The 19,027-nt window shown below is 44.9% G+C and overlaps 1 protein-coding gene across 5 annotated transcripts in view; it reads left to right on the forward strand.

The window, feature by feature from the left end:
• DLGAP4 (DLG associated protein 4) overlaps positions 1-19,027 on the forward strand; it is a 252,502-nt gene that overhangs the window by 92,450 nt on the left and 141,025 nt on the right. The window contains exon 1 of one of the 5 annotated variants that reach the window (XM_043982855.1): positions 5,363-5,440. The exons of the other annotated variants lie outside the window; for them this stretch is intronic. The gene's annotated coding sequence lies outside the window, so the exon portion shown is untranslated. Of the gene's footprint in view, positions 1-5,362; positions 5,441-19,027 lie in introns of those variants that run through there. 5 annotated transcript variants of the gene reach the window in all.

Here is a 19,027-nt window from a genome sequence, read left to right on the forward strand (position 1 = left end):
CAGGGTCACACAGCTAGTAAGTGTTAAGTGTCTGAGGCTGGATTTGAACTCAGGTACTCCTGACTCCAGAGCCAGTGCTCTATCCATTGCGCCACCTAGCTGCGCCTGCTCAGCCCTGTTTGAAGGCTGAAGACAGATCAAGCATGATGAGGACTATTTGGGGGGTTTGGAAATAGGGCTGTTGGGTCCCCTCTATTATTTGAAGAACCCCAAGGAGTCCTCCATTTAAGCCTCTTGTTTTGATTAGAACCATTTTGTAAAATGAAGAATTCTTTAGCAGGAAGCTCCAAAGTTGTCTCCTGGGTAAAACTGTATGTTGTTACCCTGTATTTGCTTCGAGCCAATCGTTCCTGTGAAGGAAAGTAGCCACTCAGGGCCTGGGTCAGGAGATCAGCATCTTTTCTTAGGCCCTACTTTATGCTGGACAATAACAATGTCACAAGAGAGGGCAGAGCCCTGAGCTCAGGGAGGTAGAAAGTTTCTCTTCAAGTGAATAATAAGGGAACAATATAGAGGTAACAATAATAGGCAGCGTTACATAAGAACCAGGCATCTAGGCAGCACAGTAAATAGAGTGCTAGGCCTAGATTCAGGAAAACTCATCTTGGTAAGTTCAAATCTGGCCTCAGACAATTACTAGCTGTATGACCCTGGACAAGTCATTTCACCCTGTTGGCCTCAGTTTCCTTATCTGTAAAATGAGCTAGAGAAGAAAATGGCAAACCACTCTAGTATCTTTACCAAGAAAACCCCAAACAGGGTCACAAAGAGTTGGACCCGACTGAAACAACTGAACAAAAACATAATGATGACTTGAGAAGTAGAGAATAAAATGCTATGTATAGAAAGAGTGCCACCCTGTATGGCTAGAGGGAGTTTCCTAATCCAGGGGTCCCATGTACCATTAAAATCACAGACCTAGTCCCTAACCCACAGATTTAGATCTGGAAGGAAACTAATCCAAGCCCAATTTTCAGATAAGGAAACTGAGGCCAGGAGAGATTGTGATTTACTCAAACACCAAAGCCCCAGTTTGATACTTGACCCTCTGACTCCAAATCATCCCTACACTGAAGGAGTCTAGATTTGTCTCTCGGCAACTTCTATTTGTTGCTCCTGATCTTGCCTTCTGAGGCGAGGCCAAACAGAACAGACCTGAAGACATCTATCATGTCTCTTTAGGTCCTTCTCTTTTCTAAGCTAAGTATCCCCACTTCCTCCCTCCGAGTGGCCCTCAGATGGCCTGGTCTCTGGTCCCCCAGACATCCCTGTCACCCTCCTCTAGACACATCCCAGCCTCTTAAATCAGCTCAGATATGTGCCAGGCACTGTGCTAAGCCCTAAAGATACAAAGAAAAGTAAAGTAAAAGAATGGTCTTTGCCTTTAAGAGCACATGGGGAGACAACATGCAAACAATTAGGGACAAACAAGACATATGCAGGCTAAGTTGGAGATCTTCCCTGAGGGAAGTCAGCATTCACCAGACAGAAGTGACCTGGCAGGGGCAGAGGAGAACAGGACTGTTGCCTCCTTCCCTCTGAATGCTGCCTCTTTGAAAGCTGCTGCTGGGCTTTCAGAGCAAGTCAAGCACAGGGGCCTGGCTAGCTAGGATCGAGGCCTTCTCTGCTTTAATCTCCTGAGGCCTCATTGCTTCTGGGAAAATGCTCACAAATTTCCTATGCAGTTTGAAATGCCCTGAGGAGATGAATGCTCCCAGGGTGCCCTGAGGAAAAAAGGGGAGACAAATGACTGATGGGCAAAGGTTTCAGAGTCATGGACTGTCAGAGCTGAAAGGGCCCCTAGAGTGGTTCGCCATTTTCTTCTCTAGCTCATTTTACAGATGGGGAAACTGAGAGGGGAAGAGACATATAGGATTGTTCTACAAACCAGAAGGGACCTCAGAAGCCATCTTGCCCAACCCCTTCATTCTATAGATAAGGAAACAACCTAGAGGAATTAAATGACTTGACCAAAGTCATTCAGCCAGTGATTGTCAGAAATGGAATTTGAACTCAAGTACTTCTCTTTCCACTGTACCAGGTTGCCTCCAGATCCTTAAGGTCGATTCTAAGACCTGGTCCCAGTCTTTTCAGAAAGGAGAAGACATGGTGTTTTGGTGAAAAGAAAAAAAAAATAGGATTTAGAGTCAAAGGCTTGGATTCAAATCCTGACTCTGCCCTTCATTGCCTTTGTGACCTCATCTATAAAGTGAGAGGGTTGGATTTGATTATCTTTAAGGTGGCTTCTTTAAGATCACATAGGGGGGGCAGCTAGATGGTGTAGTAGATAGAGTACCGGCCCTGGAGTCAGGAGGACCTGAGTTCAAATCCAGCCTCAGACACTTAACACTTACTAGCTATGTGACCCTAGGCAAGTCACTTAACCCCAATTGCCTCACAAAACAAACAAACAAACAAACAAAAACATTAAACTGTTTGGGGGTGGCTATGTGGCACAGTGGATAAAGCACTGGCCCAGGATTCAGGAGTACCTGAGTTCAAATCTGGTCTCAGACACTTGATACTTACTAGCTGTGTGACCCTGGGCAAGTCACTTAACCCCCATTGCCCCGCAAAAGAAAAAAAAAAAGATCACATAGGTAGGGGCAGCTAGATGACACAGTGGGTAAAGCACCGGCCCTGGATTCAGGAGGACCTGAGTTCAAATCCGATCTCAGACACTTGACACTTACTAGCTGTGTGACCTTGGGCAAGTCACTTAACCCTCATTGCCCTGCTCCCCCCCAAAAAAAGATTATCTTTAAGGCCTCTTCTGTTTCTGAGGTTCTGACTCTCTAGGCAGTAGAAAGGCTTCTCAGAGAAGAAGAAGGAGCCCCCAGTGGTGTGGTGCTGATGTGGAATGAGGGCTTTAACTCCTACCATAGGAATGCCAGCAAAAGGTATTGTTATCCTCAGAAGTGTTTGGTGCAAACAGCAGCAGATAGCCTCAGGTACCTTTGACCCACCTGGACACCTTCCCTCTATTCTCTTTTATTTCATCCTGCTTCCTCCTCCCTGCAGAGGCAGTACAGGCACAGGCTTTGCTCTGGGCTTCTCCTCCCAAGGGAAGGAAAGAAGGAGAGAAAAGATTCTCTCTGGGAATATTCTCTCTGGAGAAGTTTCTGAGGGTCCAGGATCTGGCTGGTCACCGGAAGTGCACACAAATCAGAAACCCAGGAAGCTGATGAGCACAATCCTGATATTGGAGTCTACCTGTCAACACAACCTGCCTGCGTGCCCAGGGCTAGCTCTGGGCATATGGGTTGACAGAGTCTGCAGGTGGGCAGAGAGAAAAAATGTCCAGAACTCCCCATTCCTAATGGTATAGAAAAGAGGATCTGCATCAGAGCCAGGAAAGTTCCATTCTATTCTCCACTCTGAAGCTGATTTGCTGCATGGCCCTGGGCAAGCCCTTTCTTTCTGTGGGCCTCAGTTTCCTTATGTGCCCAATAAGGAAACTGGACCAGGAAACCTGATGTTCCTGAGAATTTGTTCACGTGGAATGTTTTACATTAAAAAATCACTAGTTAAGACCAAGACAAAGTTCTGGGGCAAGAAGGAAATAAGCATTTGTATGTTCCAGGAACGGTGCTAAAGTGATTTTCGTAAATATTATCTCATTATTGCTCAGGAGACACAGCATCCATCTGATATGGGGGTGGGGAGAAAGGGAGACAGTAGCATCTGGTCTCTTCATGGGCTGTTCTAAGAGGTAGCATGAGCCCTGCCCAGGAAGCCCTCCCAAAGCAGTACAGTCCTATGGGAAAAGCTCTGACTTTGGAGTCAGAGATCTCAGATTTCAATCTCAGCTCTGCTATTCATTTACTACCTATGTGATGTTTTTTCTTTTTCTTTTTCTTTTCTTTCTTTCTTTCTTTTTTTTTTTTCGGGGCAATGAGCTAGTAAGTGTCAGGTGTCTGAGGTCAGATTTTAACTCAAGTCCTCCTAAATCCAGTGTCGGTGCTTTATCCACTGTGCCACCTAGCTGCCCCCTACCTATGTGATCTTAAAGAAGCCACTTCTACTCTGTGGGCTTCAGTTCTCTTATCTTTAAAATGGCAGGAAAGGGAATAATAATGCCGTATCCATGTCTTCATGACAGAGAGGTGATAGTCTCAGGATGCAATATGAAATATATTTCTGAGACATGACCAATTCGGGAATTTGTTTTGCTCAACTATCCATTTGAGTGCCCCACCCTATCCACCCCCTTACTGGAAGAGAGTAGATTTCTCTTAATTGAAAAAATTAAATTAAAAAAATTTTAAATGCCATACCGACTGGAACCCGGAGTCTCTCCAGATCTAAAGTCAACAACAGGAGCTCTCTTTTCTTCGTTGCCTTGAAGTTCATAAAGTACTTTCCTGAGATCAAATCAGTGAGATAGGTGATACAAGTATTGTTCCCTTTTTGGTTTTTTGTCGGGATTTTTTGTGGTTTTTTGGTGAGGCAATTGGGGTTAAGTGACTTGCCCAGGGTCACACAGTTAGTAAGTGTTAAGTGTCTGAGGCCAGATTTCAACTCAGGTCCTCCTGAATCCAGGGCCAGTGCTCTATCCACTGTGCCACCTAGCTGCCCCTTGTTCTCTTTTTACATGTGGGGAAACTGAGGTTCAGAAAAGTTAAAGTACCTTGCCCAGGGTCACACAGCCTGTAAATGTTGAGGCTTGATCCCAGACATTCTCATTCCTTCTAAGATATTTTCCTTCTAAGATCTATCCACCCGTATTTCTAAATGTTTCTTTGATTTCCAGCTCTTTGCTCAATGTTCTAGCTTTACCACCACCTGTTAGCACCCAAGCTGAACCCCATGCCAGGCCTCACCCTCAGCTGCCAATGTGCCCTGGCTTTGGTGTTAGCCAATTCTACTTCCTGGTGTTTTCCTCCTCAGGGTCTCTGTATTTCAATACAGGCTCCTCTATTTAGTTGAATGATGCTTTACAAAAGCGATTTGTAGCCCTCAGAGTGTGATTTACAGAGTTATTACCATTAGAAGCGTCCCCCATGGTGTGCTAAGCAGGACCTGCCCCTCTGAGTAGGCCCCGGACTAAGGAGGGGGATTGATGGTGTGTAGGCCAAGCAGCCACAAGCCTCTGGTCCTTCTGCATTCTGGTCCTTCAACAGAGAACTGAGCCCCTTGGCATCATGCTGGGCTCTGCGATTTCAGAGCAGCTGCCGTCAGCATTTTGGGCAGAGAGGAGGACTCAGGCAGTGAGGGAGGTGTTGTTGCTACTCATTTGCTAACGAGCCTGCTATTTACGGAACAGAATGAAATGGGTTTGTAAGTCTCCAGGGCTGGCGTGGTGGTTGGGCATGTGAGGGATTGTCAAGCAGGCTCAGCCCGAACTGGGGGAGACCAGGGAGCAGGAAGTGGAAAGAGCTCTGGACTTGGAGGCAGAGGACCTGGGTGGGAATCTGCTGCTTTCTACCTAGGTGACTGGGTAAGTCACTTCCCTTCCTGGGCCTCAGTTTCTTCATCCATAAAATGAAAAGGTTAGATTACTCCATCCCTAAGGCTCCTTCCAGCTCTCATATTTACTGGTCCTGTGATTCTGGCTTGGAGGGAAAGGGGTGGGATTCAGGGAGTAGGCCTTGAGAGCCTGGAGATCAGGAATCCAGAGTCTTACTAACCTGGGAGGTCAGGACAAGGGAGGCTGGAGAGCAGAGCTGGTCAGAAATTTTGAAGCAACTGTGATGCCTCCCAGAGTGGACGAGCAAGTAAGCGTATAGATATTTTGCTCTAGATCTCCCCAAGATGTGGTCTGTGACTAGCCTCAGGAGCAGCATCACACAATCCCAGACTCATACAGAAACATCCGGGCTGCTCTCTCGATACACACAGACAGAACCAAAAGGGAACAGACCTTGCTGGGACAATATGGGAGACAATGTGGCTCAGGGGAAAGCGTGTTGGATTTGGAATCAGAAGACCTGGGTTCAAATCCTGCTGGTGTGACTACCTGTATGACCTTGAACAGTCTCCTGAGGATACAGTAAGGGCTTAGACTAGAGGACCTCAAAAGGTCCCTTTTACCTCTAAATTCATGATCGCTTGAGCCTATCCTCCTCTCTAGCAACCACAGGATTCTGGCAAGCTAAGCATGTGCTAGCACGTGAGCTGTGCTGGTTCTTGGTGCACAGGGGCCCACAACACACCTTTAGTCTCCTGCCTTTCTCCACACTTGCTTTTCAGAGTGAATAAAGTGCTGTAGTCAAAGTTAGGAGGAAGAGCTAAAATCCTGCCTTAGACACTTGCCGGCTATGTGAGGGAGGAAGGAGGGTCAAAGGCCCGTGGGGACAAAGGAGCTGGGGCTTAGGCAAGAGGCTTCTGGTAGTGGGGAGAGGTCTGGTCACGGCAAATGCCACAGGATGCCACCCATGGATCTATAAGTGGGCCATCAGAGGAGGATCAGCCGTGCCCCAGAGCACCATCTTTGCCCGGCTTCATCCTCTCTCACCACGTTCTCCCATCTCTTAATCAGTATGTCTGAACTGAGGCCCTGCTGTGTTGAAGCAGGAATCTCAGAGCCAGAATCTCAGTGTTAGAGATGGCAGAGACCTGATGAGCATCTGGTTCAACCCCCTCATTTTATAGCGAGAGAAGCTGAGCAGCCAAGGTCACAGGGTCAGGAAGCGGCTGGGCTGCTCTAGCCCACGCATTAGGATTCCAAGTCCCTGCAACTTACCATTGTACCACACTCAGAGAAGTCTAGGGGGTTCACACTTTTGTGTCATGGGCCCCTTGGGCTGTCTGGGGAAAACTCTGTGCCTCTTCTCAGAATCAGGTTTTTAAAGCTATCCAATAATTGCATAGGATTACAAGGGAAACCAAATAGATTGAAATAAAAATAGATTGCTATTTCAATATATTTATATTGATAACTATTTCCATATAGGCATATATACTTTTAACTTCCAGGTTCCCAAGTTAAAAACCCCTGGAATAAGCAGTCAAATGGTACAGTGGGTAGAACCCTAGACCTGGAGTCAGAAAGACCTGAAATCAAATCCTGCCTCAGACACTTACTAGTTGTGTGACCCTGGGAAAGCTACTTAACCACTATCTGCCTCAGTTTCCTCAACTGTAAAATGGGGGTAAGAATAGCATCTGTTTGGGGCAGCTAGGTGGTGCAGTGGATAAAGCACCAGCCCTGGATTGAGGAGGACCTGAGTTCAAATCTGGCCTCAGACACTTGACACTTACTAGCTGTGTGACCCTGGGCAAATCACTTAACCCTCATTGCCCCACAAAACAAACAAACAAACAAAAGGAATGAAAGAATAGCATCTGCTTCTCAGGACTGTTGTGAGAATCAAATGTCAAGTGCTTAGCACAGTTCCAGCAAATAGTAGGTGCTTAATAAATACTTGTTTCCTTCCTTCCTATAAAGACTAGCTCCCTAGAGTCAGGAGATCTGGGTTCAGATTCTAGCTGTAACTTTCAACTATTTATGTTACTCTGGGCAAGTCCCTTCTCCCTCAATCTGTAAAATGGGGGGTAATAAAATATGTAATAGCTACTTCCTAGAGCTTGGGGAGGGGAGGGAACTGCCATAGAAAAAGTTTTAGAAAAATGAGAACTATTGTTATTGTCATTATCCATTTTGGGGATCTGCTGTCCTGATGGGTGGCCCACTGCACACACCCAGGCCTGCCTCCAGCCATGATCACATTGCTTCCCTGCCTTCTTCTTGCCGGTCTTTCCAGTTCCATAATCAAATCGATCCCCTCACTGTGCCTCAAAAGGTGTATCCATCTACCACCCTCACCGTCCCCATAACCTTTCTTTTTTTTGGTGGGGCAATAAGGGTTAAGTGACTTGCCCAGGGTTACACAGCTAGTAAGTGTCAAGCGTCTGAGGCTGGATTTGAACTCAGATCCTCCTGAATTTAGGGCTGGTGCTTTATCCACTGTGCCATCTAGCTGCCCCTCCCTGTAACTTTTCAAACCAAAATATGCCTTCCTGTCCACCACTTCCCCGTGGTGTTGTCTCCTCCTGTTAGAATCAGAGGGCAGGGAGGGTCTGTCTTCACCTTTGTATCTGCATCCCCATCCGTTTTGTACTATTCTTGGCTCATAGGAAGTCCTTCATGAATGTTTTTTCATTTGTTCCCTCATATGAGTTGGATTCTGCCCTCAGTCTGGCTAGAAGCAAAGGAGATATAGAGACATGGAAAGAGATAAGGCAGGAGCTAATTAAGTATCAACTTCAAAGGTATCTCAATAAGCAGGATTCGGGCTAGAGGATCCTAAAGTTGGAAGGGACTTTAGTGTTTGAGCTTTTTTTATAGATGAAGAAACAGGCCCAGAAAAGTTAAGTGACTTTACCCACAGTCACACAGCTAAAGGACTCAGAGAGGGAGGCCTGGGTGAGCTAGTCTGTTCAGGCAAGGCTTCCTCGAGGAGAAAGCTTGTGAGCTGAGCCATCAAGGGTGGGGAAGATTTGAAGAACAGAAGGAACACTGGGCCTGGAGCGACAACTATAGGAAAAGGATTAAATCTGATGATGGCTTTTTAAAACCATGACTGAGGCTACTTGATCAAAGCTCACCAGGCCTGCTTGTGTACCTGTGGGTTGCAGGTTGCTTGGCACTAACTACATGGTGACAAAGAGATCCCTGCCCTCTGATAGTGGATATCATGTAAGTGATAATTAGGGCCTAAAAAGAGTACAACGAGCAATAAGATCAGATGAAAAAGGGATGATTTCTCTCCTTGGGGAGGATAGGGAGAATCAGGGAGAGCTTCCTGGTAGAGATGACTTCTAAACTTGGCCTTACAGAATTTAAGCAGATAGAAATAGGGGAGACAGAGGGAGGAAGGGTATTCCAGGCTTATCAATATGAGACATCTTAAGATGACCTTGAATCACTCATTTTGGCCAAAGTGTTGAGAATTCAGAGTGGGGTATTGTGAGATAAGACCAGAAATATAAACCAGGAGCTAGATCTGGAAGGGCCTTGAATGCCAAGTAAGGGCGTTTGGATTTTATTCTGTAAGCACTAGGGAACCACACAAAGCTGTTGAGCATGTTCAGAGTTGTTCATTGAGAAAGGGAGTCTGGCTACCTAGCAGAAAGGATCAGAGGAGCAGCTAGGTGGCGCAGTGGATAGAGCACCGGCCCTGGAGTCAGGAGTACCTGAGTTCAAATCTGGCCTCAGACACTTAAAACTTACTAGCTGTGTGACCCTGGGCAAGTCACTTAACCCCAATTGCCTCACTAAAAAAAAAAAAAAGAAAGGACCAGATAGGCCACTTTACTGAATGGAGTGTCCAGTGGTTTTGTCCGTCTTACACCCTGGCAATGTTAACAAGCTTCATACTGCCCCAGTTCCCCAGCCCCGATTGATAACTCTGTCTCCACAAGGAGTTGTAATGGTCACTAGCCTGGGGAAGGGGAAAAAACCAGGAGTCAGGAAGTCTCTTTCTTTCCTTCATTCCAAATTCTTCTGGAAAAACCCACTCCCTCATCAGTCATTGATGCTTCATTGTTAATGAGTGTAGGAGAGCCTTGACCAGGCAAATGGCCTGGGCTTTAGTTTCCTCAACAGTAGAATTGGGGCTAATAACCCCTGCCCTGACCCTCTCCCAGGGCCCTTATAAGAACAACCTCTGGCTTATTTGTTTCTCTCTCTCCTTTTTTGACCAGACAAGTTTTCAAATATTAATTCATAGAACATTAGAGAATGACTGGGGAAAATCCATTCGATTATAAGCTCCTTGTAGTCAGGAACTGTCTTTTGCCTCTTTTTTGGTATCCCTGGGGCTTAGCACAGTGCCTGGCACATAGTAGGCACTTAATGAATGTTTATTGATTGAGAATCCCCTCTAGAGAAGGACAGTCAATTTAATTCAGCCTATTTTGTTAAGCATGTGCTGTGTGTAGGGTCTTGTACTCTGGCTGGGTATGAAAAGACAGATAAGTCACAGACTTTGCTTTCAAGGACCTTGCAATCTAAAAGGGATGAGTACACAAATAGCTATGATACAATGGAGAATGAGATAAGTACAACAGGGCAAAGGCAGAGTATACTGAAAAATTTGAGAAGAATATTTTTCCCAGGGCAGGTTTGCACCTAACTTGGGCCTTGAAAGAAAAGGTAGATTCTAACTTGATCTTGATTTGGGTTAGGACCTCCTGAGTCCATGGTAGGCCTGGAAGATTCAATTCAGTAGGCACTTATTAAGCTGCCATGTTTTAGGCCTTAGGCTGGGTACCAGGGATAGAAAAGCAAAAGGAAAAACAATGAACAAAAGCACAGAGATGGAGTCATCCAGTTTGACTGAAACACAGAATGCATGAGGTGAGTTGTGAAATAAACAAAAGTAGGTTAAAGGTCTTGAATGCCAGCATCAGGAATTTATTCAGTAGGCCATGGGGAGCCATTGAATGTACTAGAGTAGAAAAATTAGATGAAATCACTGGAAAGGTAAGTTAGGAAGATGACTTTGACAAAGGTATGGAGGATAGATTGAAGATGGAATAGACAAGAAGCAGGGAGACCAGTTAAGAAGCTACCATGGTAGTCTAGGCAAAAGATCTTAAGGGCCTGAACAAGAGTAGAGGCACTCTGAATGGAGAGGCAAGGATGGGAGAAAGGTTGAGGTGGTCAAATCTACAGGACTGATTGGACGTGAGAGGGAGGAAAGGATGAAGGAGAGGATGACAGCACCTTCAACAGAAATAGGGAAATTAAAGGGAGGAAGAAGTTCAGAAAGAAAGATAATGAATTCAATGTTGATTGCATTGAATATCATGGGCTAGTGGACCATCCAGGTGGAGTTGCTTGGTCCTTTGTTGGAAAGGTGGGACTGGAGTTTTCAGGGACAAGTAGTCCTTTATTGGGTCTACTTCCAGGATGATTTAATTCATCCTTCGAAAAGAAAAGTTTAAAAGAGGCAGTGTAGACAGTGGATAGAAAGCCAGCCTTGAATTCAGGAAGACCTGGGTTCAAGTGTAACCTCTGACACATATTATGTGACCCTGAACTTAACATTGCTTAATTAATAATAAATAAAATAAAAATAAGTAAATAAAAATTGAATAAATAAATTAAATAATAAACAATGTTGTTGTTGAGTAGTTTCAGCCACATCCAACTCTCCATGACCCCATTTTGGGGATTTTTTTTGGCAAAAGTACTGGAGTGGTTGACCATTTCCTTCTCTAGCTCATTTTATAGATGAGGAAAGTGAGGCAAACAAGGTTAAGTGACTTTCCCAGGGTCACACAGCTAGTAAGTGTCTGTGGCCAGATTTGAATTCATTAAAATGAGTCTTCCTGATTCCAAACCTAGCCCTGTGCCACCTGGCTGCCCAATCTTATTGCCCTAGCCAAAAAAAATATTAAGAATCTGTATTATAGCTTATAGATAAAAAAGAGACATGAATTCTAATATAAATTATTATCTTACCCAGAATTCCAGGAATTTACCTCCCAGTGCTGCATGGAACTAATTTGAATTTTATGAAATTTATCAACTTGATAAACAGTATCCATGGAGAGGGAAAGAATTCTCCTCAGTTCTATCTGACTGAAATTCTTCATGTCGGCTCTAGTGGAACAGAAAGTTTCCAATGACCTCAGCACTCTCAGAGGTAGGGGCCTGTGCCTGCCCTGAGCAGTCACATACTACTTAAAGAGGGGATCAGAATGGGGCTAAGGCATTTCAAATTGGGATGTCCTCTGGGTTTTGTCCTCCCTACTCCCCATTTCCATTTTGGCTGAGAAATAGCAAGAGTTGGGGTTTTGTTTCATTTTGCCAATTTCTGGTGGTTCACACCAGCTGACCTTGACATCATTGTGCTATAGAGATGACCTAGCGGGAAGAGTAGAGAAGCAGGTATAACTAGAGAGCCCAGACTTGGGATACAAAGCTCCCTTCCCCCCAGGACTGGTCAGAGAGCAAGCAAGGAGTCTCAAGGGCTACTTGTCATTTCTTTAAGTCATTTTCCAGCTATGTCTGCCCTTCCATGACCCGATTTGGAGTTTCCTTGGCAGGGATACTGGAGTGGTTTGCCATTTCCTTCTTCAGCTCATTTTACAGATGAGGAAACTGAGGCAAACAGGATTAGGTGACTTGCCCAGAGTCAAACCGTGTCTGAGGCAGGATTTGAACTCACAAAGATGAATCTTTCTGTTTCCAAGCCCAGTGCTCTATCTACTAGGCTACACAGCTGCCCTGCTTCCTCCCAGCCTGTAACCTCTCTTCTTTCTCAAATTTTCCCAAGCCCTTTGTCTTTGATCCCTTCTTTGTTTCTGCAGCATTCAATCTGGCGTTAAGCTTATTTAAGAGTGTGTGTGTGTGTGTGTGTGTGTATGCATATGTATATATATACACATACATCTATACATATGTGTATATATAAAATAATATAAAAATGTCCTCTTCTTCTTAGTGCATTCCCTCTGAGATTACCTCCAATTTACCTTGCATATATCTTGCTTGTACATAGTTGTTTGTGTGTTGTCTCCATTAGACTGTAAGCTCCTTGAGGATGATTTTTTGGCCTTTCTTTGTGTCCCCAGCACTTTAACACAGTGCCTGGCACCTAGTACTCACTAACTAAATGCTTGCTGTCTTGATATATCATGTGCCCTCAAGGAAACTGTAAACCCTCTGAGGGCAAGGACTGTTTCTTTCTCATCCGTGTTTCCCCTCCTCAGCATGGGGTCACACACTTAGAACTGGAAAGAAACCTCGGAGGCCTTCCAGGCCCGTCCCCCTTATTTGATAGATGAGGAAGTGGAGAGACCTGCCAAGGTCCCACGGGTTAGTTAGAAACAGACCTGGAGTTTGAACCCATGTCCTCTGACTTCACATCCCGCTGTGATTCCTCTGTCCCATGTCACCTCATAGTAAAGCATGGTGGTGGTAGGTACCAGCTAAATGGCTATTGATTGAATTGATGGAACCAAATGGAGTTGAAGTGCCCTTTCTGAAGGAGTGACTAAATGAAATAAGGGCATGGGACTTAGGGACCACATTTTCCCATTGCTCCTTCTCTTACAGTAAAATTGATTTTTTGCTCCTCAGCCAACTTTGCTGGAAAGTCTCTCTCCTCCTTAGGGAGGCAGCTGGTGGAGAGGAAAGGGCTTAGAAGCAGTTAGAGACCGGGTTCAGAGTCCCTGCTTGGCCACCTGTCTAGCCATGTGACATTTTGCTAACTAGTCAACTTACCAGGCCTCAGTTTCCTTATCTGTAAAATGGGGCACTGCCTGAACCTCACAGGACCCAGGGAACAAACTGCCTTCCTTGTAAGCTCTGAAGTGACTTAGACATATGGGTTGTTATTGTAATTATTCTAGATGGGAAGGAACTTTGACAAGTCATAAAACCTAGAGAATGAAGGATGCTACCCACCTCCTGACAGCAAAGGGCAAAACAAGATTATGGGACATGGGAAGGAAAGAGAATAAGCATCTATATAGAATCTATGATGTGCCAGGCACTGTGCTAAAGCACTTTACAGATATTACTTCATTTGGTCTTTACAACTACCCTAAGAGATAGGTGCTCTATTATACCCATTCCACAGTTGAGGAAATTGAGGCAGAGATTCACTGACTGGACAGGGTCAGACAGCCTACTAAGTATCTAAGGCCATATTTGAACTTAGGTCTTCTTGACTCCAAGGTCAATATTCTATCTATTGCTCCATGACTCTCTTGATGCCTCTCTCATAGCCAGTGAGGGAATTTGTCTTGCTTGACTATGCATGTTTCTGAAAAGCATTTGGTTTTGGTTTGGGGGTTTTTTCCATTGGGGGGGATGGTAATAGGAAGAAAGAAAAGAAGGAATCAAGGAAGGAGGGAAAGGAGGGAGGGAGAGAAAATAAAATTATTGATGCTTTTTAAAAAATTCACAGAAGAGAAAGAAGGCCAGAAAGAATCACTGACAAGCAGGCTAGCTTTGAAAGTTACATATATTATGCTTAAAGAGAAAAGCAAGCTACACATAATAGAGAAATACAGTTCCCATGTATAATCTTTTTTCTGTTGTCATGTATATGGAATCTTTCTTACATAGTACATAAATTCAGAATAATTATTTGAAAAGAAAAATAGGAAGAGTTATGGAAAGGTGAGGGATGCATAATCAGAAGTCTTCCACTCCCCCACCTTCCTGGTCCTGGATAAGTCCAGCTAGAAGCTTTCATTCCTCAGCCTCCTCCCTGCTCCTGTCCCCAAGCTGTGGCCCTCACTCCCCAGAAGGCTCTGGGAATTCCAGACCCTTCTGGGCTGCTTTTAGCTCCCAAGAGAAACTTGGCAGGGTGGGCCGTGTGCACCATCCGCCGCCCATATGTTTCCTGCTATTTAAAGGAAAACTCTCGCTGTGTTCCTCCGACCAGGCGGCCTGACATTTCCAGAGAAACACTGGAATAAACTCCCCAGGGGATTGGCAGATAAATTTGTCCTCATCTTTTTATAAAAACTTTTAGACTTGCTGGGGAGGTGTGGCCCAGGTAAGAGTTTTCTTCTTCTAGATTCCTCATTTCTGGCCTGCAGATGCCCTGACATGTAAACCTGTGTAACCTAGTCCAGCCTCTCCTTCACAAGAGAGGAAGCCTGATACAATGGAAAGAGTCCTAGACTTGGGGTAAGGCAGACCTGGGTTGGAATCTTGACTCTAACACTAGCCAGGTAATCTTGGCAAAGAATGGAAAGAAGAAAACAAGCATTTATTAATCTTCTGCTTGCATGCTAAGTGCTTTACAAATATCTTATTTCCTCTCCACAACAACCAGGAGATAGATGCTATTATTATCTTCATTTTACAGGTGAGGAAACTGAGGCAGACAGGTTAAGTGACTTGCCTAGGATTACAGAGCTACTAAGAATCTGAGGCTGGATCTGAATACAGATCTTCCTAATTCCAGGCTGAGTCCTCTATCCACTGTGCCACCAGCTTCCTCTGTCACTTAATATCTCTAAGTCTCAGTTTTGTCATCACATTTATTGAGTACCTACTATGTGCCAGACACCTGCAATACAAAGACAAAAATGAAACAGCCCCTACTCTCAAAAAGCATCTATTCTATCAAGGGAGACAAGAAGTAACTATATTTGTCTACAGGGAACAAACACAAAGCAATTAAAAACAGGTTTAGGAGGGTACACGCAATGGGCAAATATTACCTGTTACCATGAAAGGAATGAATTGGCCCGTCCATACTAAGCACTATAGAAGATATAACAGCAGAAAAGTGATATTTATCCTTTCCTGCATTTATACTCTTCTAGTAGGGCAGATAAAACAAACCCTACAAATAAATAAATAAACAAACAAATAAACAAACAAACCAAACCCTACAGACACAGAGAGCTCCCAGGATGGCCCAGTCTTGCTAAATGTTAGGGTCAGGTGGTAAGTTCTTGGAGGCTCAAAAGGAAAGCCCAGTATAGGGTCCAGTGATCAAAAAAGCCTTAGTGAAGAAGGTGGGATTTAGAATAGAAAAGTTGATATAGTAGAGACTTGGAGCAGCGATGTGGGGCAACGGATAAAGAACCAGGCCTGGAGTCAGGAAGACCTGAGTTCAAATCCAGCATCAGACAACTTACTAGCTGTGTGACCCTGGGCAAGTCACTTCACCCTGTTTGCTTCAGTTTCCTCCTCTGTCAAATGAACTGGAGAAGGAAATAGTAAGCCATTCCAGTATCTTTGCCAAGAAAATCATATGGGGTCATGAAGGATCAGGCATGTCTGAACGACAATAACATAGCAAAAAGACTCTCGGGATAGAAGTCAGGAAACCAGGGTTCTCATCCTGCTAATAATCAATTGTTTGACCTTGGGTAAGTCTCCTTCCTTTTAGGCATTGGTTTCTCCATTTGTAAAATAATGGAGTCAGACCAGATTTGTGTACTCAAGAGATTAGAACTATTAGGGACCTCAGTCCAGCCCACTCATTTTGGAAACTGAGGCCTGGATAGAAGTGACCTGGTAATATAAGTGGCAGAACTGGAGTTCAAACTTTGGTCCCATGACTCCAAGTTCAGGGAATGGTCAGCACTCTTACTGTTACACCATGGTTCAGACTCAGTATCTTAGCCACAGACAGGACTTCAAGGAAGAGCTATAAATAAGTTATTTTTTCACTTTGGGCAAAAACAGCTGAGGGACAGGGGCTGACAGTATAGAGTTGTCTGACTGAGGGTACCGTCACAGGTTTGGGAAGGGGTCCCATTTCAACAAGACATTGGGCAAGGTAGCCCTGTTCTGAGCCCCACCTTCCACACCAGCTTCCATAGGAAATGAGGGTCAGATCATCCCCTCTGCTGATACAAAGCATGCAACCAAAATACACTTATGTTCTAAAGGAGGACTGTGTGGTGAGAAGCAAGAAGGAAGTACTTTCCCCTCCAAATGTCAGCACCCAAAGCAAAGCCCCATCTGCCCAATGTTAGTTGCAGCTTCATGTCAGAAGGGCTACATTCTAATACCTTTCTGAGCAAGATTCCCATCTGTAATGTTTCTGACAAGTGACCCAGTCTTTGTTTGCACACCTTTGTTGAAGGAGAACTCATTACCTCCTGAGATGACCCATATGCTCATCTGCCTTGGGTTTTACCCTCTGCCAACAGGCAGTTATTCTTGACATTCCATATCTTTCTGGCGCTCTGGCCTCCTCCAAAGCCAAATGCTGCCCTGTCCCTCTACTGAGCCTCCCTTTTTTTGTGAGGGGGAAACCAAGACCCAGAATAGGGAATTGTCAAACATTACATGATGAGTCCAAGTCAGAGCAAGAGCCAGAAATTGAACACAGGTGTTTTGACTTCTAGCCCAGGACTCTTCTTAACGACCATTCCACAAGCTTCATACTAATGGAGAAAGGGGTTACAAAGTAAAGGCAAGGGGCAGCTAGGTGGAGCAGTGGATAAAGCACTGGCCCTGGATTCAGGAGGACCCAAGTTCAAATCCAGCCTCAGACACTTGACACTTACTAGCTGTGTGACCCTGGGGAAGTCACTTAACCCCATTTGCCCAGCAAAACAAAATAAAATAAAGTAAAGGCAAGATCTAGTGGAAGTAATCTGGGAAGGCTTCCCGGAGGTGTTAAAAGTTTGAATCGAGTCCAAAGGGAGTATAAAGGCTGTGGCTTGGCAGGGGGAACAAGGAAACCCCGCCAGCATCTGGGCCACGTTCCACGTGCTGTCTCAGCTTTCACCTTGGCATCAACCCTTCCCCACTCTGGTTCAGAGCCTGCTGGCCCCCGGGCTGGGAGTGATGAGGTAAAAAGAGCTGGGAGAATTCTTTAGGAGTTGGAAAAGCACAAAATGTAGACTGGAGCTAGAAGGGTCCTTAGAACATGGAACATAGAATGTTAGAGTTGGAAGGGCCCTTACAACATATTACTGACTTATGTGACTTTGGGCAAGTCACTCTTGGAGCCTGTTTCTTCTCCTGTGTAAAAGGAATAATAACATTTGCAGTGCTTACATTACAGGGTAGTTATGAGGGAACTGCTTTGCAAACCCTAGCGTGCTATACAAATGTGAATCATTATTCTTGCTGCTTAAATAACTTTTCTGGGGCAGCTAGGTGGTGCAGTGGATAAAGTATTGGCCCTGGACTCAGAGGACTTGAGTTCAAATCCGGCCTCAGACACTTGACACTTAGCTGTGTGACCCTGGGCAAGTCACTTAACCTTCAATGCCCTGAAGAAAAAAAAAAGTATATCTAAATTACTTTTCTAATTTTCATTTCATTGGTGTAAGGAATTCCCCAAAAAGACACCCCTCTACTAATGCAGATGGCCAGCTGTTCTGCAAATTAGTCTTAGTGGGTCATCTCTGAGAGTGAGATGTTAAGAACCTTCCCGGAGTCATGGAACCAGTATATGTCAGAGACAGAGCCTGAACCTAGATCTTCCTGACTTAGATTGGCCTCCTAGCAACTATGCTACAAAGCCTGTCATTGTCAAGACTGTTGTTAACACCAGAGCTGGATGGAACATTGAAACAAGGGATGTTAGAACTAGGCAGGACTTTATAACATAAAACAGAATTTCAGAGATAGGAGGAACCTTGTACTGTAGAATATTATAACTGAAAGGGACCTTATACACCATCTAGTCTTACTCCCTCACTTTACAGGTGAGCTACAGGTAGCTAGGCAATGTGGTAGGTGACTCACTGGACAGGGGTAAAGAAGATCTGAGTTCAAATCCAGCCTCAGATATTGATGGGCTATATGACTCTGGACAAGTCGCTTAATCTCTGCCTCAGTTTCCTCAACTATAAAATGAAGATATTGTACTCAATGGCCTCAAAGATTTCTTACAACCCTGAATCATGTTCCTAGGAAGTGACTTGTCCATTATTTAATAGATAGCTAAGAAGATAGTTAGGTCTAGGCCCCTGAGTCCCAGTCTAAGACTCTTCTCTACCACATCATTGCTGGCTCTCCATCAGAAACATTTCTGGTCTGACATTGTGTCAGTACCTGGGCACACAAAGGAGGGCACACACACATACATGTGCACACACACACACATAAACACACACACTGGCCTTCAGATTAGATGCTTAATTTACAGAGTTAGCCATTGGTAAAAGCCAGTCCCAGGGTTAAGCCCTCCTTGTAACCTGGGGTTGTGTCCTATGAATAAAAGGACGTCTTCACCAGGAGATAGAAGGAAAAGGAACATTTGTTCAATGTAAGGGGAAAACTTTCTAATAAAGGGAGTTGCCCACGTGTGGAAGGGGCTACCTTGGGACTCAGGGAGCAACCCGTCACTAGAGGTCTTGAAGTAGAGACCGGATGACGGCTTGCTGAGGGTGATGACAGAGGGAATCCCAGCTCAGGTACTGGCTGCATTCAGTCGCTCTGAGGTTTCTGCCAGCTTTGGCATTCTGCAGTTCTGCGATCATGATGGTCGTGGGAGGTGGCCCTCCTTCTCTGGGGAAACCCACAAGCTGGTTTTCTCAGTAGCTGGCATGGGGGAGATAAGCCAGCTGTGGGGAAAACCAGGAGCCTGAGGACGTAGCAGCATGGCACAATGGAAATCAATGGCTCCGGGGTCAG

The sequence above is a fragment of the Dromiciops gliroides genome, chromosome 2, assembly GCF_019393635.1.
Source record: "Dromiciops gliroides isolate mDroGli1 chromosome 2, mDroGli1.pri, whole genome shotgun sequence".
Lineage (NCBI taxonomy): Eukaryota > Metazoa > Chordata > Mammalia > Microbiotheria > Microbiotheriidae > Dromiciops > Dromiciops gliroides.